Source organism: Mandrillus leucophaeus, unplaced genomic scaffold, assembly GCF_000951045.1.
Source record: "Mandrillus leucophaeus isolate KB7577 unplaced genomic scaffold, Mleu.le_1.0 Scaffold299, whole genome shotgun sequence".
In the NCBI taxonomy this organism is placed as follows: domain Eukaryota; kingdom Metazoa; phylum Chordata; class Mammalia; order Primates; family Cercopithecidae; genus Mandrillus; species Mandrillus leucophaeus.
In genome coordinates, this window is record NW_012103131.1 from 1,534,750 (window position 1) to 1,561,722 (window position 26,973).

Below are 26,973 nucleotides of genomic sequence, written 5' to 3' on the forward strand. Positions count from 1 at the left end.
TTTTTTAAGACGGAGTTTCGCTCTTGTTGCCCAGGCTGGAATGCAATGGCGCGATCTCGGCTCACTGCAACTTCCGCCTGCCGGGTTCAAGCGATTCTCCTGCCTCAGCCTCCCGAGTAGCCGGGATTACAGGCGTGCACCACCACGCCCGGCTAATCTTGTATTTTTAGTACAGACGGGTTTCTCCATGTTGGTCAGGCTGGTCTCGAACTCCCAACCTCAGATGATCCACCCGCCTACGCCACCCGAAGTGCTGGGAGTACAGGCGTAAGCCACCGCGCCCGGCCGCCAGAGACATCTTTAAGGAACCTGGCGGTCTGGAGCCAGCCCATACATTAATATTCAAGGCCACGGCGCTGGTGAGTTCGGCGCCCTCTGTTGTATTTGCATCCCGGGAAGGCTGGCCTGGCTCTTTGGCCCGGCGTGTTTGCTTCCGCCGGGAGGTAAAGCTCTGCAGGACCCCGAGCGCCACTGCCTGCCGCAGTGACCTGGAGTCTGCTCCAGGGAACTACCTGGACAGCGCGAGGGGCAAGAAAGCGGCACCAGTGGCCAACTCCACTGACTCTGGGCTGAAGATGTCATCAGTTAAAGAAAAAGACACATGAAATTCTGGCAGATTCGCTCAGAGGGCCTTGCAGCACCAAGCCCAGCCTCTCAGGAAACTGAGGTCCAAGGTGCAAAAAGAATCTGCAGTTTTTTGCCGGCCTGTGTTCCCGTGGCCAGAGTCCAGCACCCTCTTCCTCCAAGCAACCAGCAGTTGAAATGAAAGTGCTCCGTTAACTATAGACTGCATGCCACCGAAGGGTCATTCCTGACAGTGCCTTCTCCCCATTATCTCTTTATTGCTGGAGGCTTCATCTCACCCCCCTGAAGCTACAGTCCACCCTGAGGTCATAAACTTCTGCTCAGCATCCATGGCAACTAATTCAGAGGTCACCATCAGAGGATTATAACTGCAGATGGGAAACCGGGATGAGAGGGGAGTTCTTTAAAATCCTATCTTGTTTTCCTACAAATAATGTCTCTTACATAAAATTTGCAAAGGACCATGAATGCAGCAAAGAGACTTGCCTTAGAATATCAGACTAGATTGCTTTTTCCATATAGACTCCACTTGGTGATTTTTATTCTTTATTATTTTTTTAAACAAAAACCTATTTCTGAAAATACAATGAGCTGCTTTTTGCAGGGTTCACAATTCCCAATAGATGATGATGCCATTTTTCAAGGTCTCACACACGTTGTGGCTTTGGGGCTTATTTATTAGCTCCCAAGAAAAGCCTGCCTTTCAGTGAGGTTTATATACTCGAGTAATTGCATCAGGGGACACAGAGCAGGTTGCTGTTAAAGAGGGTTGGTTGTACATGCGTCTGCAAGGAAGGCCCTGGGCCAGGCAGCTGTCAGACCAGTGTGCAACGGGTTTAAACAAACACAGGGAAGGGTCTGTGGAAACGGCGAGGAGGAAATCCCCTTCTGTAAGGGTGTGTGGAACATTATTCTAGGGCCACACATACTGCCGGGGAATAATGCCTTTCCTTTCCTCCCTCCAGGTAAACACATAACTCCGTTACGGAGATGGCACTGGGCCCACCCAGATCACCTTCAAATTCAGGTGTCAGAAACCACAGTTGACATGAAGCAAATTGTTTTTAAGTAAAAATCACGGTACCGCTTTGATACGAATTCCACCAGGGACTTTCCAAAGGTGTTTATACACGTGCCTGAGATTAACTAGAGGGTGATTTTTTTCCCTTTCAACCTTAATTTCAAAAAATTACCCAAGAATTGCACTTGGGCCTGTTATTGCAGAGAACTGAAAGAACACCCAAATGCCAGGTCCCTGTGGGTGGGTGGAAGGATAGACAAATAAATGTGTAACTGCAAGAGAGGTTGGTACTAACATGGTAATAGCAAGTCATGGCTGAAAAAAATGCAGATACTGGCCAAGCACAGTAGCTCATAGCCTGTAACCCTAGCGCTTTGGGAGGCCGAGGCAGGTGGATCACTTGAGGTCAGGAGTTTGAGACAAGCCTGGCCAACATGGTGAAACCCTGTCTCCACTAAAAATACAAAAATTAGTGTGGTGGCACATGCCTGAAGATTGAAAGAGAATCGCTGGAACCTGGGAGGCAGAGGTTGCAATGAGCCGAGATCACACCACTGCACTCCAGCCTGGGCGACAGAGTGAGACTCCCTCTCAAAAAGAAAAAAAAAAAGAAAAAGAAAGAAAAATAAAATGCAGATACTTTCAGAAAATAAATCCCTGCTTCCCCTGTGTGCACTCTAGGCCCCCACAACTGTGGATTTAAATTGCCTGGGTTCAAATCCTACTTCTGTCACCCACTAGCTGAGCAACCTGGGCAAGTCACTTCTTCCCATGCCTCGGTTTGAGGCTTCTGATAGCACCTACGAGTAGTTGACTGAGATGTTGATCCCAACTCTTCACTCTCCTGTGGTGGTTATTACACATATGCATCCTTGTCACGGCCTTCCAGTGTGGGGATTGCACTTCCCCATTCCTTGACTTTGGACTTGCTTTAGACAATGAGATAGTGGGGAATATACCTGGATCAGAGGCTTGAAGTGTGCTTGCAGGGCCAGACCTGCTTTCCTCTGTTCTGGTGGTCCACCATGAGAAGAACACGTTGCTGCCTCTTTCAGAGAGGCTTCAGAATGAACACACATGGAGGAAACCTGAACTTGACTTGCTGTCTGGAGCCATGTCACTCCACATACAGCAGGACTCACAGCTGCTACAGGCAACCTACAGACATAAGAGCAAGGCAGGGAAAATGCTTATTGTTGCAAGCCACTGAATGTTGCAAATGTTTTGTTACACAGCATTGTTGTGGCTGTAGCTGGCTGATACATGGCCTCAGTGGCCTGGTGTCAAGACTGAAGACAAAGTATTTTAAAAATACTCAGCATAATTCCTGGGACACAGTAAGAGTTGAAAATCGTAGTTCTTATTAGTAATCATTATTATTACAAGTAGTTTTATCCATGATAGTCACATAATTGAATGTTTGTTAACATGCAATTGTGTAATAAATTGAATCCATGAATAAGTATAACTCGAATAAAGATTCTGTAAGAGATGCTACAAGGACACCAGCAAACTGGAATGTCAGGGACCTGCCACAATCCTTGAAATCACATTCACTTACTCATTCATCATTCACTCATTCAGTAGACACTCTCTTAACACCTGCTGTGTGCCACTCACAGAGCTGAATGTTGGCACCACTGAGGTCACTAAGACTCAGCCACCTCCTGAAGAAAGGGACTTTCAAAGTCCCACGTTGTGACAAGCATTGTGCTGAGCACTTTCCCATGCCTGTGAGGCCAGTATTACTTATCCCCATTTTTCAGGCCAAGAGACTGAGGCTTGCAAACCAAACACTTAGGCAAGGACAAAAAGCCATGTCTGTTCCATGAGTGCGCACCAGTGCCGATGAGTTCAAGTTCATAGTGGGCAGACCCATTAGGGAAGCACCGTAGGGCAGGGCAAAGAATGGACACACCTTGTCACTCTCTGCCTCCTGCGTGCTAAGAGGGGCTCAGTAAACACTGAAGCTCAGGAGCCCCAGGTCCTGCTCCTGCCACTGAAAAGGGCTGCACCTGGGCGTGAGGGAGCCCTTCGGGTCATTGCAGAGGCCTTCAAATTCATTTTGGCAGCCCTGGCTTCAGATTTCTTCCACCTCTGCCACCAGCAACGACCTGCCTCCCACTCTGTGACTTTGACAAATTTAGACTGCTCAGTAACCTGAAGTGCATTTCAATTTCATAAATTTAGCAATGCTCTGGTTAGGTGGCTCCCTTCTGCAGTAATGCATCCATTAAGTGCACTTTAAGCCCATTTTGGTATGCTAATCCATCACAAATCGACATGAAATTTGGGTTCTTGTGAAAATTTCCTACACCCCATCCAAAACCTCTACCGGATTTAGGACAATAACAACTAGTGGTTCCTTAGAACAGCAGACTTCGGCTCTGCATCAAACCTTCAGTGAAAAAAGGAATGGGGTTAGTTTTAAACCAGTGTCCAGGCTTGTATATTCACGAGAGCCGTCTGCTCTTACAGGGTCCTCCTGAGCGGCGGTTCGCATGTTCCAAAAGTGCTGCTGCAGCTTTAAGATTTCAGAGCTCTATTCCAGAGAAATGGAGTCCTGTATGTCTCTGCATTCACCACCCCTAGCTCAGAGCCTGTAAATGTTTATGAATGACCCAGTTAGAATCACCTGGCTTGATTAGCACTTACTCATTCATCGGACTTAGTTAGCTTCATATGATTTCACTATGTCCTGATGAAGACTGGGGATCCTAAAACACAGGCAGATGCCTCTGAAGGAAAATCAGATGCAAACCCCCAGTGCCTCCAGTGATGACCACGTCATCAGAATGGTGCAACCTGTTTATCCTACAGCCTCTGAGGCCGGAAGGAATGTGCAGCCAGTAATTGACAATACAAAGAACCTACAGGTGATAAAAGAGATATAATGTCATTGTTATCACCACCTAAGACTCTGTTGCTACCAATTGTTGAAGGGCAGCACCTATTAAGTAGATGTTTTTAGCTGCGTAATAGACATTTCGCCAATAAGATAAAGTTTACAGCTGGTAGCGTTCTCACTTACTTGCTTCTGTCATAAGATCTACAACCCATTCAACAGCAAAAATGAGCTGTTGACTTGGTAAATTTAGAGCAGCATCGCCTGCCCTAGATGTGAAATACCTCAGCCTTCTAAATAAATTTCATTTTCCTGGTTGAGCATTTAATGCAGTGAAATGTTACAAAGCGGTGTTTAGGAGGATAATAGAAATGAACACCCACAGGCAGACGCAGCGAGCAGTGCATCATGATGGGCACTCCTTCCCAGCCCAGCTTTGCTTCCAGCTCCAACCCAGACCTGCTTCACCCCCACCACCCCGGGCTCTGTGGGTGTCCACCGTGCACCTTCTCAGGCGATGCCTGTGAGAGAATCTCCATGACATCTTTACTGCTGCTCCTTTACCTCAGTGCAGTGAGCCATAGTCCTCTTCCCAAGCCTGGCTCATCTTGGAAGTGCCTGGACGGTTTTCAAAATGCAGATTCCTAGGCCCCAATACCAGAGATTCTATGACAGTGGGGTGGGGCCAGTCATCTGAATCAGAGTGTCTGGGGTGGCACCTGGGCACCTGTGTATTTAACAAGCTCCCTCAGCGCCCATTGACCTTTGAGAGCTGCTGGTTTGGACCAGTCTCATGTCTCCCACGAGGCTGTCACAATAGCCTCCTCCTGCCACTTTCCCCGCCTCCTCTCCCTGCTAGCTGCTAACTGGTTCTTCCTACTTACACAGCCAGGGTCTTTCCAACACACAGATCTGATTCTGTCGGCCCCATGGCTAAACACCTTTGATGCCTACCCTTAGCGCCTCCACTGCGCCAACAAGGTTAGCCAGGTCCAAGTCCACATTGCCAGGCTGTGCAGCTGTGGCCCTGCCTCTTCCCTGGGCCCATCTCCCTCCTTGGCTCCTGGACACCCATCGGCTCCATCCACATGGCTTCCCAGAGTGGCTCAGGGGCAATAGACAGGGTGGTTCTGAAAAGATAAGTCCTGTGACAATGGCAGCACAGAACACGGGTGTCCACTTCCAGGGACTCTCTGCTCTTAGATGGGGGTTGGCTCTTTAGGAGTTGCTTAGACAAAAGCAACCACTTGCTGTGGGTATGGCTGTGGGTATGGGTGAGAGCTGGGGGCGGGGAGCAGTGTGAGCACCTGTTCAGAAGTGTGCCCCACCCCCACCGGACCCATGGTAGGCTCACCTGAGCACTAGGTACATGGGCCACAAGCACCCAGACTCCGGCTCTGACCTCAACTCCACTCCTCCTTTGCTGTGACCCCCTCTGAGCCTCACATCCCTCCCTGTGACATGAAATGTGGAACAGGATTCTCTCCTGGGACGGTCCCCTGTCCCGTGTCATCCAGAATCGGTATCTCTCATTGTGAGAAGTGAACAGAAAGGGATTTCCTCACTCTCTGAATTGATCTTCTGTTGCTGAGTAAGAAATTTCCAGCAATTCATGACTTAAAGCAGAATCCATTTTTTTTTTTTAAATCTCACAGCCTGTAGACCAGAATTCTGATGGGGTCTCTGCTCTGGGTCTCACAAGAATGAAATGCAGGTGTCGGTCAGGCTGGGCTCAAACCTACAGGTCCTGGGGAGGAATCCAAGTCTTGGCTGTTGGTAAACTGAGGCCCCCATTTCCTTGCTGGGTGCCAACGTGGGTGCACTCTCTATGCTTAGAGGCCACCCACATTCCTTCTGTGTGACCCTCTCCACCTTCAAACAGCAACTGCATTTTGAGTCTTTCTCACTCTTGAAGCCCCTCTGCCCTCCTTTTTCTACCAGCTTTTAAGGGCTCAGGTGATTCCATTAAGCCCACCGAGGATAATTCAGAATAACCCCCTCTGCTGAAGTCAACTGATTAGTAACCTTAATTACATTTGTAGAGTCTCATTTCTTATGTAACCCAACATATTCACGAGCATGACACCAGGGCACAGGTAAAGGTGATGGGGTAATGGGGGTAAAGGTCACAATTCTCCAGAGAAACAGAACCAGTAGGATGTATGTATGTGTGCATGCATGTATGTATTTGTGCACTAGAAGAAATTGGCTCACATGATCATGGAAGCTAAGGAGTCCCAGCCCTCAGGTCTCAGCCTGAGTGTGACAGAAGGCAGGAGGGGGCCGGCATCCCAGGCGAAAGCAAAGAGAGAGAGGACTCTTTCTTGCTCAGCCCTATGTTCTATTCAGGCCCTTATTGAATTAGAGGAGACCTGCCCTCCCTGGGAACCCTGGCCTGGGGAGGGCAGTCTGCTTTGCTTCATCTACCAATGCAAATATTAATTTCATCCCAAAACACTCTGATATGGTTTGACTGTGTCCCTACACAAATCTCATCTTGAACTGTAGTTCCCATAATCCCCATGTGTTGTGGGAGGAACCTGGTGGGAGGTGATTGAATCACAGGGGCCGTTACCCCCGTGCTGTTCTCATGATAGTGAGTGAGTTATCATGAAATCTGATGGTTTTATAAGGGGCTTTCCCCCAAACTTCACTCAGCATTTCTCCCTTTTGTCGCCATGTGAAGAAGGGCATGTTTGCTTCCCCTTCCACCATGATTGTAAGTTTCCTGAGGCCTCCCCAGCCATGCTGAACTGTGAGTCAATTAAACCTTTTTTCTTTTTAGATTACCCAGTCTCTGGTATGTCTTTATTAGCAGCATGAGAATGGACTAACACATACCCCCACAGACAGACCCAGAAAAAAATGTTTGACCAGATATCTGGGCACCCCATGGCCCAGTCAAGTTGATACATAAAATTAACCATCCCAGGGGTCATTTAAAATTCAGCCTATCTCACTCTCTGTGTTAGGAGTTCCAACCAGCTAGTTTGTCCCACTTCTTCAGCAAATATTTTCTGAGCAGGCTCCAGGGATATCACACATGAGCTTCCAGGACTCCCACCCTACCCTTGGGAGGCCCACAGTCTGAAAGGCTTCAGACAGGGAAAAACCGGGTGCCATGCCCATGTCAGGGCTGGGGCAGGTGGCACCCCCCATCAGGTGCAGGTTCTTGTGCACTCAATGAGAAGCCAGCCCAGGCAAGGCTTCCCAGCCACATCACTCCAGGCCATGCTCAGGGATTTGCTTTACACAGGGACTCCCTGCACAATCACTGACTCACCATGTTCTTTTGATATAGTCACATAGAGGCAGTTGACACTGAAGTATACACAGGTGAGTTGTATGGTGGCTGGGAGTTGCTTCAATAATGGGCTGTGGGATGAGCTGGGGGTGTCAAAAAATGAGACCAGCCAGGGTCATTGAGGCTGGAGGGTGGCATGGTGGTATTCATCCCTATTTCTGGTCTATATTTGGAAACATTCATTTAAAAAGTGTTTTAAAAATGCATTTTAAATGACAGTTTTTGTCTTCCTCAGAAAGGAAAAACCATCATCATTTACCATTAAAAAAAAAAAATCACAAAGTAAATACAATGAAAAGAAAACAAAGTTACTCAGCTCCAACCAGGTACTAATGAGTCCTTCCTCCTTGTTAACAGGAATGTGAGTGAGTGTCAGAGTTTAGGGCCCAGGGTCCAGCAGGCTTTCTCACACGGATCAGTTTTTAGCAAGATGCATCAGTTTTCTTTTGATCTTTCTGATTTTAAGAAAGCTGATAACAAAATACCCTTCTCAGTCTGTGGCCCTGCTGTCTTTAGCACTGGATGTCTGCATTACCTAGGAGCCCCTGTGGTCTGGGTGAGCCCTGTCTGGGCACACTGCATGTGTGCAGGGGGAAGAGGGATGCAGGTGGGAGAGGGGCCAGAGGATGGAGAGAGCACTGGAAGCATCCAGGGAGAATCCACTCAAGAAGGGGAAGCTCCGGCTCAGAGATGGCCTCCGAGGCCCCTCCTCCCACCTCAGGACTCGACCTTCTTCTCTGGATCCCACTTGCAATCCCCCTGCCCTTAAGACTCAAGACCTGGAAGCACTGTTCATGCTCCCCACCCTCTGCCCCAAGCTTGCCCTGGGAAAGGGCCCAAGGGCCCTCCACACCCTAGTTTCAGCGTCCAGTGAAAACCCCGCCTCTCCCGCCATCCCCAGGTCTAAGAGGGGACTACTTTGTTGTCTGCTAAGCCTCTGATGTCCTGAGCATTTGAGGAGGTTGAGGTGTCGTGTTCTCAGCCCAGGCACAGCTCAGGGGCCTACACCTGAGGGCTACATCCCTGAAACCCTGAGGGACGTCAGCTTCACGGCTGGTCCCTCCATCCAGAATTGGGCTTTGGGCCTTCTGGTCCCATGTGAGGCCAGGCCTCCCAGCCTCTTGGCCTTTCTGAGTCCAGGTCTCCAGTCCACCCCAGTCTCCAAGGACAGGGGCTGAGCAAGGATACAGCAAACTACCTGTGCTGAAGCCACAGGGGAGGGATGGGAGTAGAAGTCATCTCAAAGAGCACAGGGTCTAGGGGCAGTGAGTGCTCTCCTGACCTTACTGTGAGGGACAGGGCAAGGGGAGGCTTACCCCACACCGAACTTGTGCCCGGCACTACACTAGGGCATGCCTGTTAGCTCAAGCAAAGACACTGCAGCCTGCCACCTGCCCTGTTCTGGCCACCCTCAGATGGTGTACAGCATGGTTGCACAGTCCTGACCCACCCAGGCCAGGGGGGCTGGGAAATGAATGAGAGGACCCAAGGTGGCCAACAGGGAATGGGTCTTCAGCACCATGGAGCACACATGCCCATCCAAGGAAGCCGCTATGTCTCAGTTCCCACTGGATGGAGCATGGGAGTCTGAAATTTGGATATTATTGTGAAATAGCCCAATTTAAAAAAAAATCTTGGATTGGCAACTAAATCAGAAAAAATAATTGTACAATATAGTGAGATCCAATGCCATCAGATTGCAGGAGAGTCCCACAGGCCGTCACTTTGCAACCCTTGGGGTGATAAACACCAGCAGCTGAGTCTGTAGCTCTGCACCAATGGCTTCCAGATGCTTCAGCTAAGCTGAGCCTGCAAGGGCTTGAGTAGGGCTAAGAGGACGCTGCCCCATCTACAAGCTCAGGCAGTGGGCAAAATGCACACAGCTTTGTAGGAGTTGGGATGGGACTCATTGGCCCTTGAATCAGTGCCCTGTTCAGAGTACCATCCAACCCAGAAATGGGCCAGATGCTGTCTGAGAATCCCACCCCAGCAGACCAGAACCAAACTGGAACCCAGGTGTCTCCTCCAGGAGCCTGAGGGCCACCTGTCACCTTGCTCCAGATTTGCATGTTTTTGCTCCAGCAGCATATGCCAACAGGGACTGCAAACATTTTCAGATGACAATGTCACAATTACAGTCCTTGGGGCAGTTTGCTATTTCCTGTTTTCTTCTTTTATTCCCAAGCCAGGCCAGGCTCTATCACAGGAAGGGGTACAGGGGTGATGGAGCTGAGACTAGGACAAAACAGAGGTGGAGCAGGGCCTACAGATGGGGACAACTCAACGATGGACACCACCTTTGATGGTGTCCCTGCTGCCTGAGGCCACCTGCCTCTAAACATGGCATCACAATGACTTCTCGCTTTGGAACAGAATTTGCAAAGGCTCCAAGGTTGATGTTATATTGTCCCCTAACGTGGCCTTCAGGTCTCTCCTAGGAGAGCAGCTATAAGCTCTAGCCTGCCCTGACAGGGCTGCAGGGGAGGTGGTTGTGGATGTTGACGGTGTACCTTTCATGGGATGCTTCTTTGCCCTGGTGGACGGCCTGATTAAGGCCCAAGTGTCTGACCCATGACCAGGTGTCCTTGTCCCTTGTGCTGACAGATGCCCTTGTGGCTCTTGCCTGACTTGTGTCCGGTTTATTCCTACCAGGATACCCACTCTCTAGGACAGCCCTGAGCAAGAGGGAAGGTAGATTTGGGTGTGTCAGTCAAGTGAGACACAGAGAAGGCAACTCAGCAAAACACACGAAATAACAGAAGCAGATGTTATTACTTACAGGTCCCAGAGAGAAGAGGGCAGCATGCCTCAGGGCCAGCGGGCAGCAGGGAGCTGTCTGGGACGCGCAGGCTCCACCAGCATGTGTGGAGCAGGGCTGGGGGGACCCAGGGGCCAGAGCCTTTACTGGGGTCCAGGGCTTACCTAAGCAGGTTTTCCATGGGAGTTCTAGCTGGTGGGTTTAGAGCAAGCAGGCACAGGTATGGGGTTGCTGTGGCCGAGAGGGTGTCACTGGGGCATATCTACTCAGTCCATGCTATGTGGACGTCAGTGGAGTGAATCGAGTAGGCTGTACCCAGCTGTCCCATAGGAGGTGGGGGCATGGTCACCAGGAGGCCTGGCATAAGGCAGATGTCTGGATCAAACACATTGAGAAACTGGGAGGAACCGGGAGGAACCAAAGAAGTGGAAACTGTCAGGGGGGTCTAAGCTCTACCTCTGGTCTGAGAAAGTTAAATTTATATTCAAAATGGATGCTGGGGCAACGTAAAATTCTAAGAATTCAGTCCAGGTGGAGACTTGGATCAGGGGCCACCCCCTCACTATCCTCATGCCTCTGGGGATATCTGGCCTCTGGTTGGACCCTGGGTGGGGGCGATTCAAGGAGGGAGGAGCCCAGCATTTGAGAAGTGAAGGAGTGGAGAAGGACATCTCCTGGACCACAGAGGCCCCCAGGCCCTGCACCATGTTTAGGGCTTCTCTCCTTCCAGAGTGAGAAGCCCCATCATCTTTACCAAGATGAGGAGGCCGTGCCCAGTCATCCTCTGAGCCAGGTCCTTGTCTGCCTCCTGCAGGTGCCCAACAGGGGCTGTGTTGGAGACAAAACTGAGAGTCACCCTCAGGCCCCATCTGCTAATTATCTGCCTCCTCCAGGCTGGGCCTCTAAGTCCTGGGAGTGGAGCACCAATCTCTTCCCAGCAGGGAGCACATCTGAACCAGCCTTCCAGCAGGCCTTCCCCGTGCCTCCAAGGCATTCGGAACTCAGAAGGCTATTCCCTCAGGATCTGCCTCCAAAGCAGCCGAGGGGGGCTTCTCTCTCCCCCAAGGAACCACCAACTCTAACACGTGCATCCCATCTCTTGTCCTCAGGCCAACCAACCAAAGTTGTTACTTCACTGGCTGCAATCAGGGTCTACAGCTGCCTCCCCGGTGGGAGTGGCTGAAAAAACAATTATTTCTTCTTTCAACTCAGTTAGAATACTGAGCTGATAGTTGAAGAGGCAAGGAATCAAATATTAATAGAAATGGCTGTGTAATTCTTATTTGGAATATTAATTTATGTGAAGGGACCAGGGACCGACAGATGAATCCTCTTCTGTGAAGTCCTAGTGAAGGAGCTCTCCCCAGTCTCATCAAAAAGCCTAATACAAATAAACAAGTTCCTGAGGCTGAACAGGACCTGCCCCAGGCAAAGCGCTGCAGCAGCAACACACCAAAAAATAATCATGCCGTAAGTATCTCTGTGCAAACGCATTTATATTCATCCAGTTATTTGGGCCCTGGTACCTATCTCTTAAAGGTTCATGTAGGAAATATTAATGCCCCATTTTATAAATGAAACAATAAGCTCAGAAAGAGGAAACGTCTCACCCAGGGACTCACAGCCAATAAGTCATAACTGTATCAGGAAGGATTGAAATCCAAGTCCTGCGCTCTCCCTGCTAAAGCCCCTGCACTTCAAAAATCTTAATCTCACAGCATCCCTGGGTCTATACTTTATTCAGCCCATTCTGTAGAAAAGGCAACTGTATTTGAGAAAGCATTGTCTTTGACACTTTCCCAAATCCCCTGTAGCATCCGTCCACCCACCCATTCCCCCCTGTAGCTTCCCAGCACCCTAGGAGCCTAATCCATGTTTCCCAGGATCAGAACCCATGGGGGTGGTGCATCCACGTGTGTTTTGCAGTCTTCAAGCTCTCCAGCTCAGTATTTAAAAAATATCAACACACCAAAACCACAGAACACAAGGTTTCCGCACCTTGGCAAATTCCCTGCTGACTCAGCCAGGCTGGGAGGGAGCCAAGTATGGTAACTCCTCCGGCCTTGCGTGAGAAATATTTATTGTTGAATAGTCCTCTGTTTAATAAAAGGCACCCAGGCCTCTTGGCGGGGCAGAGAGGCTCCAGCGAGCACGACTCTATTTCCCAAGCCTGCCACTTTCCGGTGGGATTGCTCAGGGGCAGCTTCATCCTCAGTTGTCCGGTAGAGCTTGTGTTTTCCCTCTGCAGAGCACAGGGTGCGACCATGATTTACCTAAGTCAGAACAGGTTTTTCAGTTTCCATTTTCACCCTATTTTGGTTTTGCTTGGTGAACTAGGCAAATGACTTAACTCCTCTGCACTTCCGTTTGCCCATCTGTGAAATGGCTAGAATGTAATGTAGACACTGACTGATCTGTAAAGAGCTCACCTCTGATTCACCTCCAGATAACATAATTCTTCCCAGAAGTGAGAGGTAAGAGCTTGTGTTTGGGGCTGAGGGGAGTCCTTCCTGGAGGCTGAACAGGTGGGTCTGTGTTGACTTGAAAGGAGCCTTTGAAATAAATGCCAGAACGCAACAGAGAAAATGGCAAAGGACTTCAGGGCACAGGAAAACTAACTCCACTGTTCAATAATGCACGAAGCTTTTTATGATGCTTATGAGAAAAGCTCCTGTCTGCAGAGGAGGGGCCAACAGAGCCGGTTTCAGAACAGAGTGTTCATAATATATGGGATTCCAAATCCCAACGACCAAAGACCAGGGGGGTTAATCATGTTTCAATTACCTCCACAATTGCAAAGCATGATATTTATGTGATGTGCCCTGGCCGTCTCTGTGTTAAAAGCATCCTTCCACTTGCCATAATGAGCACCTTCATGTCTGTTCCCCCATCCCACGCCCGCCTGTCCTGGGATTACTTATGTTCAGACTGGGAATTGATCACCGGCTTCCGAGCTTCAGTTGCCAGGATAACGCACGGGGCTTTTTAATCTGTCAGGCTCCCCTTTGTTCTTTGGGGACTGGCTGCTGAGCAGTGCCCAGCAGGGGTCAGAGGCAGAAGGGCAGTGGATGCTTTGCAGGGTGTGAGGGGAGGTGGCCAGGGCACCTGGTGTTGAGCAGGTTGGTGACTCTGGCCCGGGTCTCTCTGAGCCCGCTAATGCTGTAACCTACTGCCTGTTGGGGCAATCCATCAACAAGCCTGTCATCTTTCCCCAAAGCTGCCCTAGCCTCCCTGGTCGTAAGCTCAGTGAATGACAGTCGCCCAAGTGAGGAATCTGGGAATTGCCCCGTCCCCAGCTGGATTCCACTGTTGATAGCTCAAGGCCCTGCTTCCTCCTCCCCTGCTGCGTTACCATGGCCCCATTCAGGAGTCCATTCCCCGTGTGGAGATCTCTGCAACGGCCTCCCGAAAGGTCTCTGTGCCCTGTACACTCCACCGCCTTCTTTTCATTGTAGCCAGAGCTCTCCAGCCCGGGCCAGCCTGACCCACCACCTCATCCTTTCCACCATGCAGCCCCCATCCGCCTTCCTTGCCGCCCCCCTGCAGGCACCCGGAGCACTGATGGCTCCCAGACACCCTTCTGCCTCTTGTCCCGGCTCCCGCAGCCTGGAATCCCCCTGGCCCTACCCTCTGAATGGTGTACATTTACTGCTGGTCGAGTATCCGTTTGCTTCCCTACGTTTCCCAGCCCCTCTGCAGTGATGTGGGGCCACATGGCGAGTCCTGATCCAGGGATGGAGAGCTGGACGGTCAGTGTCATTTCCAGCTGAGGCCAAGGAGCAGGCGGGGCTCTCCAAGTGCTGTCTCCCTCGGGATGAGACCAAGGACCCCCAAGGGCAAAGCAACCACAGTCCCTAAGTCACTGCAAAGACACCTGGATGCCAAGTACGCATACGTGAACTGCTATGCCTGCGTGGACTGCTATGCCTGGCGAAGCCCAGCTCAGTCACTCCTCTAGGAGCCCCCAGCTAAACTCAAGTCCAAGTGGTGCTTCCATAGCGTCCTGTGATCTCCCCGAGGGCAGGAGCTTTGTGTCTGATAGAATTTGGGTGTTTGTCTCCTCCAAATCTCATGTTGAAATGCAATCCCTGATATTGGAAGTGGGGGCTGGTGGGAAGTGTTTGGGTCTTGGAGGCAGATCCCTCATGAATGGCTTGGTGCTGTCCACCAGAGTAACGAGCAAGTTTTCATGAGAACTGGTTGTTAAAAAAAAAAAAAAAAAAGAACCTGGCACCTCCTCCCCTATCTTTTTCTTCCCCTCTCACTCCGTGACATGCCAGCTCCCCTTTGCCTTCCTCCATGAGTAGAAGCTCTCTGAGGTCCTCACCAGAAGCAGATCCTGGACCCACACTTCTCGTACAGCCTACAGAATCGTGAGCCAATCACACCACTTTTCTCCATAAATTACCCAGCCTCAGGTATTCCCTTATAGCAATGCAAAACGGACGAATACAGTCATTGCCGCCATCACTACCTATCGTGTTCTGAGTTCTGTCTAAATGCTTTACACATCTTATCTAATCCTAGTAGTTGCCCTCTGAGGTCTATACTATTCCCATTTTGCCAACCCAGACACTGAGTTCTCACAGGTTAAGTGGCTTGTTTAGCCACCCCGCTACTGAGGGACAGCCTGTCCAAGCCCAGATGCTTCCCACATCAGTATCCACAGCCAGCACTTAGCACAGGGGCTAGCCCACAGTGGGTGCCTGGTGAAGTTTGTTGAATGAATACCTAAAAGATTCTCCACCTTCTGACTTCCCTTTTATGCAGTGGAGCCTGGGGCTGGGCGAGTGGGGGGGTTTCCCACTGGGCACTGGGGACAAATGGCAAGTTGTGCCCAGGAAGGTACATCCAGGGCAGGTGACTCCAGACATTTCCCCTCAACTCAAGTTGCAGAGTACTTTTGTGATGGGGCCTTTTTTTCCTTTCTTCGTTTAAAAGAAAACCAAAGAAGGATGGACTGGCCACAGTCCTCATCGCTTGCATCCACCCTGACACTCATCTGAAGGCTGTGGTTTGGCCTCAGGACCTCTGGCAGCAGCGCCCAGATGACTGCCCCTGCCCCTCACCACCTCTGTTTGGGGGAGGGAGGACGAGGTGCACTGAGCTGGGCCTGAGCCACTGGGTGGGGCGCTGGGAGCCAGCGTGAAGAAGGGAGCTTGCAGGGGCTCTGGCAGCCTCTGCTCTGGTAACATGTTCAGCACAAAGAGCCATTATGCCAATTGTCTTCCTTCCTGGGCAAAAGAAAAGCACAGCCAAGGTGACAAGTGAGAAGGCTGTTTGAGAGACCCCGATGAGTGGGGTGGGGGTGGGTGGTCAGCTCCGGGAGGGGGTTTGGGTGGAGGGAGGAGGGCTGCAAGGTGAGCGGACAGTTTGGAGTTTGTCTTTCCATGACTGGTGGCATGGTGCCAAGCTCTGGGCAGAAGAGAGGGACTCTGCCTTCTGCGGGCAGGGATTTGTTGGCATGTCTGTACCCAATTGACCAGTCACTGGGCCTCTGGAACCCGCTGAAGGTAGTTGTTTGTTTGTCTTTTTCTGCTCTGCCTGGCCTGCCTGAAGACCCACTGAGACAGCGTGTGGGGTTTGAATTCACTCTTCATGATCGGCTTCTCCTGGGGATTAGAAAATCCACAGCCAAAAGCCGTCTCCTGCCCCACCCACCTCCACCATCTGCAGGAAGGAGACAGTGGAAGAGAGAGCCCCTCTTTTCCCTTGGGATACTGTCATGTTTGTGTCTGGCTGTGATGCCCAGAGCGGCTGCACCTTGCCTCCACCTTGAAGATACAGCCAATGGGCACAGCCCATGGGATCCAGGAGAAGTGAAGTCAGAGCTTTGACATCCTGTCTGGAGCATGCCCTGCCAGGATTTCTGGGCTGTGAGATGACAAATGTCCTTAAGTCTTAGACTAATTTGAGTTGAGACCTTCTATTGCTTATAACAACATCATCCTAAGGATGTTTTTGGAAGTCTGGGTCTTATTCTGGGGCAATGGAGAATAGATAATGACTACTAGTGGGTGGGTGGATGGATGGATGGATAGATAGAAGAATGGATCAGTGGATGGATCTATGGATGGATAAATGGATCAATGGATGGATGGATCAATGGATGAGTGGGTGGATGGATGGATGGATGGATGGATGGATGGATGGATGGATGGATGGTTGGATGGATGGATGGATGGTTGGATGGATGGATGGATGGTTGGATGGTTGGATGGTTGGATGGATGGATGGGTGGATGGGTGGATGGGTGGATGGGTGGATGGGTGGATGGATGGATGATGGATGATGGTCACCGCCTGGTCAAAAACCATGAGGCTGCTATAAAGGAAATGGATTGTCAGGAGGAGGTTTTGGGAGCCAGAAGCAGGAAGGATTGGAATCTGGTAGGAGTTGAGGGCCCACCAGTCCATGCCAGCCCCACCTTTGCAAAGAACCTTCACCAGAGATGGGAAGCCCCCCATGGAGCAGTCAGCCCATCCGGCTGCTGGGATGGTGCCATGACCTAGAAGGACATCAGGCATCCAGTGCAACACGGCTCCCACTGTTGCTTTCATGCCGACATGTGTAAAACTCTGCAAAGGCACAACATGCATTGTCTCTCCACCCACAGAGACAAGCGGAGTGTCTGTGTGTCTGACTGTGTCAACACACAGTCATTAAAAAACATGTTTCATTGAAAACACAACCACATAATCACAGCCATTACCTCCTATTCCCTTTAATAAACGAAGAAGTAAATATCAGACCTAAAGCCCAAGAAATGCCAGTGTGGGGACTTGGGAGAAGAAAACAGATCACAACATTAGGGCATTTACTCTCCTGTATGCTTGCTACTCCAATAAGCCACCCTGCCCGAGGCAGCCACCCTGTGTATCCTAAATGCTCATTAACTGCTGGGTCATGGCCAACAGATGCTCAGGGTGCTTACTGAACATTAGTGTGGAGTTCATCTGAAATCTCTTGGGAGACCCTATTGGGGAAGGCACGGGGAATCACACTTGGTTGGGCTTATATCACGGCTCTGTCATTTCCTACCTGGATGATCTTCAGGTGGTCTCTCCTCTGCACCTGTAACGTGGCGGTTTGAGTGGGGCTTTTTTCTGTAAGGGTTAGGTCCATGTCAGGGAGAGTAGAGGAGCTGGGCTCCTTGGAGGAATTGAAAGCAGGGAGTTAAGTTGGGAGGGAGGAAGGGTGTAATGTGTAGGTGACAGAAGGGCTGGCTTTTTCATGTTTTCTCATCATGATTTTTAGCCTCCTAAAATGTTATTCTCTGCCATAGATTCAATATTACATTGTTGGGTTCCGCTTAAACAGGTTATTTCTCAGTCCTCTGCAAAATGAGACCCACCGAGGCCTACCTCAGTTGTGAAAGTCCAATGAAGCACTTTCTGTGTTGGCCGGAGCTGAGCCACACCCCTCCCTAATCCACCTTATCACAAACCAAAATTGTCAGTGCCCTGATAGATTCACAGGCTTCCTCCAATTTCACCAGCACCCTCAGGTTCAGCTGGCCAGGGACACCCTCATGGTTCATCTCTGACTTCACACACTTTGAGCCCCGTATGTCCCCCTGCCCTTATGTAAGGGTCAGGGAAGTACTGGGGAGGTGAGGAGCTTCAGCAGAGGTGTTTATGTGGTCATTTTTCCATCAACTTTCAAAACTCCCATGGTGTCTCCAAGACAGCAGCCTATGTGGTCAGCATTAGGATTAACCCAAAGTATTGGGCATTCACCCTGTGGAGTCACCACAAGAGGGTGGAAAAGCCAGAAAGTACACAAATGATGTCGGTTCCAATGGATCCACATATCTGAGAAGCTGGTGCAAAAGATGCCTCTGTTCTAGATCATTCTCTGCCTCTCCTCTGTGACCTGATTGACCTAGAGTCCCCCTTACCCTGTTGTGTACATGGGGGTCTGAGATCGACTACCTCTAATAGCAGAGGAAAAATCTTCCCAGGCCATTGATGGACATTATCCAAGAGTCTGTCTCATAATTCCTGCAGGCTTAAGAGCAGAACATTGGTGTGAGCACAGGAAAAGTTGGGGGATACGAGATAGAGGGAGTAGAATCCAACAATAAACCTTCCACATGCCCTCCTCTCAGCCCCATCCATGGGACAGGCCTGGCAAGAGCTGGATAGGATGTCAGGCAACTTGCCAAGGAGGGAAACTGAGGCAGAGGCCAGCCCTGAGACTGGGCCTGCATAGCAGAGGGAAGGAAGATGCCTTCAAGTGCTTCAGAGGGGCTCCTTGGAGGATGTCAGGTTCATTGGTTCTGGAGGACTTCCAGGACATACCACCTAGTGGTAAGATTAGCGTGTTATATCCTTAGGTTCCCATCATAGGCCCCAGCAACTCTGGTCGGGACGCTCAGGGGAAGGTGGCGCCCAATATTCCTAAGAACTCGAACATCGTTCGCCTGCTTCCCACTGGGCAGGCTATTCTATGACTACTTCTAGCACTGGGAACACGACATGGGGAGGGAGGGCCCGAGAGAGCCGCGTAGATGGCTGTGTCTTTTCAAAGACTGTGTCTAAAGAGCTGTGCGGGCAGGGGCTTCTGAAGAAGGTGGAATTGGAAATGGCCCTCTCTGGTTTTGAAAGCACCAGAAATGAATAGCCTTCTGAAGACGGAAGAAGGCTCTGCTGGCTAATATTGATTATCTTTGGGGCCAGAAGTTGTTTTGCAGTTGTTGCTGATTGAAAGGTTTTCTATTAATTCCTACTGGCAGGCAGAATAAGAAATATCGAACACCCAATTGTCTTTGAATTAATGACACCCCCACATGTAATATCTTAACCAACGCACCACGCAATCGATGCTTTGCCAAACTAGGCAGTTTCCAAAGGCAATGGCAGCGCAGCCCTGGGCGGGGGCAGGGGAGCACTAAGGCACCAGGCAGTGGGCTCAGTGCATCACCTCCTGCTCATTCTTGGCCATCAACAAAGTTGGTGGGCAGGAAGCCCCTCCCATCAGGGGCCTAGAAAACAGAGATGGGAGCACTTTCCTGGAGCGAGCTGTGGGCAAAGGATAGAGTCAGAGATGTGCGTCCGAGGCTGCCTCCACCCTCATCCTATCCCACTGACCCCCTCTGTCTCTGTCCCCTTGGCTGCAAAGTGAGACCCACTGAGAACCACCTTATTTGTGAAAATCCAATGAAATAACTCATTGCTGTACATGAAAGCATCCTGTAATCTATGAATGCATCTACTCATTCATTTACAAATGTTTATTGTCCAGTGCAGTGACTCACGCCTGTAATCCCAGTGCTTTGGGAGGCCGAGGAAGGTGGATCACCTGAGGTTAGGAGTTCAAGACCAGCCTGGCCAACATGGTGAAACCCCTTCTCTACTAATAACACAAAAATTAGCCAAGTGTGGTGGCGCATGCCTGTAATCCCAGCTACTCGGGAGGCTGAGGCAGGAGAATCGCGTGAACCCACAAGGCGGAGGCTGCAGTGAGCTGAGATTGCACGATTGCACTCTAGCCTGGGTGACAAGAGTGAAACTCTGTCTCAAAAAAAAAAAAATATATATATATATATATATGTGTGTATATATATATCTCCCTAGTACATCAGCACTGTTCTGGGTACTAACGTTACAGTCATGAGTAAACCAGACTGAATCCCTGCCCTCAGAGAGATTGGCTTCTAGTAGGGAGGCAGATGATGAGACGAATAAGTAAAATGTGTAGCACTTCAGTGGCAAAAAAATGTAAAGAGAAAACGTACATCAGGGAAGGAGAAATAAAAGGAAAAGAGGACAGAAATTGGAGACGATGAGTAGAGACCGTGTTCTCCAAGAGTTTAGCTGTGAAGGGAAGGAATTGAGTGGGTTGGAATTGGAAGGCAGGTGAGGTCATGGGAGGAGTTTACGTTTACAAGGAGAAAGTATGGCAGGTTTGGGTTTTGATGGGAATGAACCCATGAAGAAAGAAACCTCCTTGCAGGAGGAGGAGGGGGAAATTTCTAGAACAGTGTCCTTTAGAGCAGGAAAGAGAAGATGGGATCTGGCACCAGGGACCGACCTCAGCTGGACACAGAGATGGCTTGTCCACAGGAAGAGGAGAGACGATTGTGAGGGCCAACAGGCAGGTGGGTGGGGCGCTTATGGACATTCTTGGGTTGCTTTAATTTTCTCGTTAAAGTAGGTACAAGGCCTTCAGTGTTGAGCGGAGATGGGGCAGAGGTGCTGGGGTTTGCAGGGACAGGAGAGTGGACATATGGCCAGCTGTGTGTGGTCCTGGTCCAGCATCCCAAGGCAGACTAGGCACTGTGGCTGTGTCTTCCTCCAGCCACATTTGGCTTCCAGAGTGCAGGCCAGGGTAAGTAGCAGAAAGGTAGATTTAAGAGGGGTGTGGTTTACCCAGAAAGCACAAAAAAGCAAAAGGGGCTGGGGTATGGAGGAGGATGTGAGGCAGTTGTCATGATGACAGCCCAGGGAATTCAAGCTGGGTGAGGAAGGGGTGGGGGACAGTGAGAAGATGGTAGGACCAAGGGCCAGAATCTCCTGATGTGTCAATGGATCGTTGGATTGGAAGAAATCAAGGCAGGGGGTGGTTGTTCAAATATCAGCTGTGGCTCTGGTTTGGGCAAATCTTCACTCAAGTATTTCTTGGGCTTTTCTATGAGGCCAACATTCCCCTAAGTCCAATCAGGTGAGGAGATCATGGATGGGTGGGTGGGTAGAGGGGTGACAACCCCCTCCAGGCTCCTACGGTCGCTTTAGAAGAAGACACTTTGGGGTACTTTTCAAATCACTCACCTTCCTGGAGCTTCTGACAAATAGTGTGCAGGGACTACTCACATGTTTACACACGGCAGGCCCTGTTCTAAGCCCTGTGCATAGATGGTCCTTCTTAATTCTAACACGATAATAAGGGAGAATTAGTACCATTCTCCAGTCACATGGACGTGGTTGGAGAGGTTACGTAATTTGCTCCCAGCCACAGAGGGGGCCTCAGAGCTGGACATGTGCCCAGGCAGTCTGACTCCAGTGCCAGGTTCTTAACCACTCCCCAGTACCCCTTCCACACATGGAACCCCCACCCTGCTTCGAGATAGTGATCCTACCTCATTTACAAACTATTCATCGAGTCTATCCAATAAACCCACTTACTGGTAGAAAAACTGAGGCACAAAGAGGAGGAAGCCTTCCTTTGGGAAGATGATTTTTTGCATTGCATTGAAGCAAAACCCTGCGTGACTTAGAGTCCCAAATTGGGGTTCAAATCCTAGCTTCACCTTTATTGGCTGAGAGACCTCCTTACAGTGTATGGTAAATGCACCTGACAGCAATAACTTGCACATACCCTGAAAATGACCCTGTAGGGAAGATGCACCTGAATGCAGTTCACAGTTTGAACTAAGGAATCGGGAATGTCCAACCTAGAGACTCATTCCTCATCTATGAGGAACATCTGAGTCTCCGGACTGTCCCATGGAGTGTGGGCCATACAGGGGATTGATGCCCTTCGTTTTGGGTTACATGAAGGTTGCCAGGTGGAGGTCATGAAGGGGTGGGTGCTAAGTGAAAATGCTACCTAAATTGCATGCTTTGTGCCAGGGGTTGTGGCTCTCCTGTCCAGCCCACTGGCCCTGGATTCTCTCCTCTGAATGTAGCCCCCAGTAAAACCCCATGTCTCATTCGCTGGCTCTGGGTCTCTTCTTTGCCCTCTTAAACCTAATGCCATCCCCACTGGAGTCTATATGGATGTGGCGTGACACCTAGTGACTCCAGCTTTCAGTTGACCTCGGCAACTTAACCAGGAAAGCCGGCCATCTGACCTCAGCCCATCCACTGCGCACAGTGGCTGGTTTTCCTAAGGACGGAGCAGCCTTGCTTCTCAAGGGGCGGTGAGAACCCCCTTCCCACCTCGCACTGGGAATGTGAAGGATGCTGGCGCACATCTTTGCGTTGTTGGCTTATAACATCTCAACCGTGTTGCAGGGGCGAGGGCACCTTCCTGCCAGCGTTATTTCTTTGCTCCCAACTCACAGACCAGAACACAAACTCACAAAGCTGCTCCCTTCTTTTCCTCCTTCCAGTAGGAAGCCTGCAAATACTTATAATGTGACCACCGTCAGCACACCACTGTAGGGCACTGCGGTGGAATTTTTAAAGTGACTGTTCTAATTGCCGTGGCTCAGCCCCCTGAATACTAAAAAAAAAAAAAAAAAAACCCAAAATACTAATAGTTATATCTTCCACTGAGAATTTGAAAAAAGAAAAGGAAATGAAATTGTACTTTTAAAAAACCACTCAGTGTTATTCTAAAAACACCTTCCTTTTGAGATTTCATTTCAGTCTGAAGACATGGCTGTGGGGGCTCCAGGGGACAGCCTGGGCCAGGCCTGCAGGAGGAGAAGGCCGCAGTGGGAGGCTGTTTCCAGGTGCCGTAGGCTAAGAGCAGCCCAGCTGAGGCCTCTCTTCAGATAACAGACTTGGCTCTGAGCCATGCTGGATCAAATCAGCACCCTTCTATCAAGAGGCTTTGGAGCTCCAGGTTCTGGGGTTGAGAGCCGAGAGGCCTTGGAGGAAGATCCACTTTCTTCTGCACCTGGTGTGGCAGGAACGGGAGCTGCCAGGGAAGGCAGCTCTTCGGGTAACCAGCATGGTCTGCTCCACTGATAGGCCAGTGCTTTGCCGGCCTCAGCTGAATGGGGACCCAGGGCAAGGAAGTGGAAGTCCTCTGGGACACACCCTGGCATAGAAGGCTCCAGAAGGATAGGAACACAGCCAAACATGGAGCCAGGGGCTGTGCAAACCTGGCCTCACCCAAACTCAGTTCTTGCCCTCAGCCCTGATGCCATGAAATGCCCTCAAGACCCCTGTACACTTTTGGTCCTGATGTTAGCCTCTGGGCAGCGCCTGTCACTAGGGGCCACCCTCCCTCTCTACCTTGGTCTCTTTCCATCCTGTTCGCACCATGCACACCCCTGCAGGGTTCCATCCATCTTCCTCCTCTTCCTTTATTCCATCAGTAGATATCTGAGCACCCGTTTTGTGCCAGGCCCTGGCAGGGGGAACAGACACTGTGTGTACATTTTAGCGGGCGAGGCAGATAGGAAGAAAAACAAGGTGTCGATCAGGAAGGCTTGAGTCTCGCATGTCCAAACTCTTTCCCCAATTCCCCCAAAGTGAAGGATTCTGGCGCGGAATGTCAGGATCCCAGGATTCCCAGCCTCTCTCGGCTTTGAGACAGAGAGGAAGCCACTTGGCCACTTCAGGCCTCAGTTTCCCCACTTATAAAGTGAAAAGGCTGGACTATAACCTCTAGATCACCACGGTGCTATAGAACTTTCTGCGATGATGGGAACTTGTACATCTGTGTGCCCAGGTCAGCTGTCACTAGCCACGTGTGGGTATTGGACACTTGAGGAACTGGCTTTTTTATTTAATTTCTATCCATTTAAATTTGAGTAGGCACATGTGGCTGGTAGCTGCTGTGTCAGACAGCACAACTCTAACCACGCTGGCTGTCCACCCAACACAACTCTAACCACACTGGCCGTCCATCCGACACTCTAACCACGCTGGCCATCCATCCAACACTCCAGAAGGATGCAATAGCATTAGCCAACCATGCAACGACATTACCTGCAAACTCTCTGAGTTGATCAACAAAATAAAGATGCAGAGGAAGGTGAAGCAGTTCTGATATTCAAATGGACTCATGCCTCCTTCCAAGAAAAAGACCCCCTCCTCCACCACAGGAGACCTGGGGGAGCCCGGGAGTGGCCATCTGGCCCCATGGCCCACCACCATGGCTGCATGATAGAATCTGCTGGGGGACATTTTTAAAAGCACTAGTTGGCCGGGCACAGTGACTCATGCCTGTAATCCCAGCACTATGGGAGGCTGCGGTGGGCAGATCATGAGGTCAGGAGATCGAGACCATCCTGGCCAACATGGTGAAACCCCGAATCTACTAAAAATACAAAAATTAGCTGGGCATGGTGGTGCGTGCCTGTGATCCCAGCTACTCGGGAGGCTGAGGCAGGAGAATCCCTCGAACCAGGGAGCCGGAAGTTTCAGTGAGCTGAGATCGCACCACTGCACTCTAGCCTGGTGACAGAGTGAGACTCTGTCCCGGGAAAGAAAAAAAAACAACAACAAAAAACCATGAGTCACCAGGTCCCTCCCCAGTCAAATGGAGTCAGGATCTCTGGGGCTGGAGCTGGGCTTAGTCGTGTTCTTAAAGCTCCCCATAGATTCTAACATGCGGCCATTGTCTTGTCCAACTGCTTCACTGAACTGGTGGGAGACCAGAGGCCAAGAGAGGAGAGAAGTTTGTCCAGGTCACACCATGAGTTCATCTCAGAGCCTGAGCAGTACCCCAGCTCCCTGCACTGCCTGGGCCATGCTCTGGGAGCAGCACGCAGCGTCCAGCGGGGAGGCGACTTCCTGATTTCCCTGGTAACAGAGCTGTGGCCCAAGCAGAGCTTCTGCCCACCTGTGCCATTTTAATTTCCCAACTGCAGGTGAGTCACCCGCGCATGCCAGCGCTCTGAAGGATGGCTCAGAGCCATCTCCCTTTCTCACTGGAGGGTATTATTAAGACCAGGGCTCCATGCATTTGAGAAAGGTAGCTCTTCCTTTGTCACTTCGTGAAATAAGCTATTTTCTAGGGAAACATTCACATTTAAGCTCATTCCAGACACGGAGAGCCCCAGCTCATCACGCCGCACCCACCAGCTGTGCCTGAAGGGACGGGGAGGCGGGCTAGGGATGGGAGGTGGGGAGGAGGAGGTAAGGGGAGGCAGGCCAGGGGAGGAAACTCTGCTGGGTCCAAGCTCCTTCAGGCCAGGAAGGAAGGTCCCCGATGCAGCAGGGGACACTCAGCCCCTGACCCTGGGCAGGGCCTGGCCCTAGGAGCCTCGTGGTTGGCATGAGCACTCCCACCACCTCAGGCTCCTAGGTTCCCCTCTGAACACAGAACTGGCCGCTGCTCCACCTCCCTCAGGACCTCCTCTGCCAAGGAGCCTGCTCTTCACCCCAGCTGCTGCCTGAATTGTCTGTACCCCAGCTCCTGTCTCATGGGCTGCTGGTGACCCAACCCTGGCAGACCCGGGTTCAGGTCTCAGCTTTTCTACTTAGTAGCTGTGTCACCTCCTATCAGAGCCTCAACGTCATCTCTAAAATGGGGATCAAGTGGAGCCTACCTTCCTGGGGCTTCAGGGAGGAAGGGCGTGGTCAGCACAGTCCCAGGTACACCACGAGTGCCCAGTGAACACTGTTGTTTTCCCTGAGCTCCTCATGACCATGGGCAGCCCCTCCTGCCCCTGAGGCCAGGCCTTTCCCAGTTCCTTTGCATTTCCTAGTTCCCACCAGCATTTCTTAGTGCCTGGCCTGGCACTCGCGGATGGTGAGTATTTTGCAAATTTGTGTTAAATGTGTTAAAAAGTGCCCAGAAAGAAGGGACCTGGGATTGCCTTCCCTCTGTGTTTCCGCTCCAGAAGTTAGAATTTGAAGCCACCTTCCCCATCACTGATAAACCAGACAAACACAGGCCATCCTGCCGCAGCTTCCGCCTTACAAACCCACGTGCACCAGACACAGTCCCCGGGAACAATAGGCGGAAATGAGGGGGCCTGGGAACGCTGCCTGAATCCTGCCCAACTGTTCAGGAGCCTTGCATTGAAGATGCGGGTGGTATGCAGAGGAGGCCCGAGAGGGCGGGCCTGACAGTGAAAAAACAGGAAATGGTGCAGGAAGTCGGGGGTGTTGGATGTGTCTGATGTGCGTGTGACATGTGGTGTGTATGTGCGGGGGGTGTGTGTGGTGTGTGTGTGTCTATGTTGTGTGGGGTGTGTGGGGCGTGTGGAGGGTGTGGTGTGTGTGCTTGTGGTGTGTGTGGGGTATCTGTGGTGTGTGTATAGCGTGTGATTTGTGTGTGGATGTGTGTTTGTGGTATGGATTGTGTGATGTGTGGTATGTCCATTTGTGTAGTGTCTGTGGTGTGTGGTGGGGTGTGGTGTGTGGAGGGTGTGTGTATTTGTGGGGTGTGTATTTGCCATATGGATATGTGGTGTGTGTAATATGTGATGTGGTATACGTATGGTGTCTGTGATGTGTGTGGTATGTGTATGAGTGTATGGCGTGTGTACTTGTGGTGCATGTGTGTGGTGTGTGTTTGTGGGGGGTGTGTGTGTGTGGTGTCTGTGGTGTGTGTGTGGTGTGTAAATGAATTTATAGTGTGTGTGGTGTATGTATGGGGGTGTGTGTGGTGTGTGTGGTTTGTATATGGGTGTATAGTGTGTGTGTGGTGTGTGTGGTGTGTATATGGGTGTATAGAGTGTGGGGTGTGTGTGTGGTTTGTGTGGTGTGTATATGGGTGTATAGTGTGTGTGTGGGGTGTGCGAGGTGTGTGTGGTGTATATATGGGTGTATAGTGTGTGGGGTGTGTGTGGGGTGTGTATATGGGTGTATCGTGTGTGTGTGTGTGTGTGT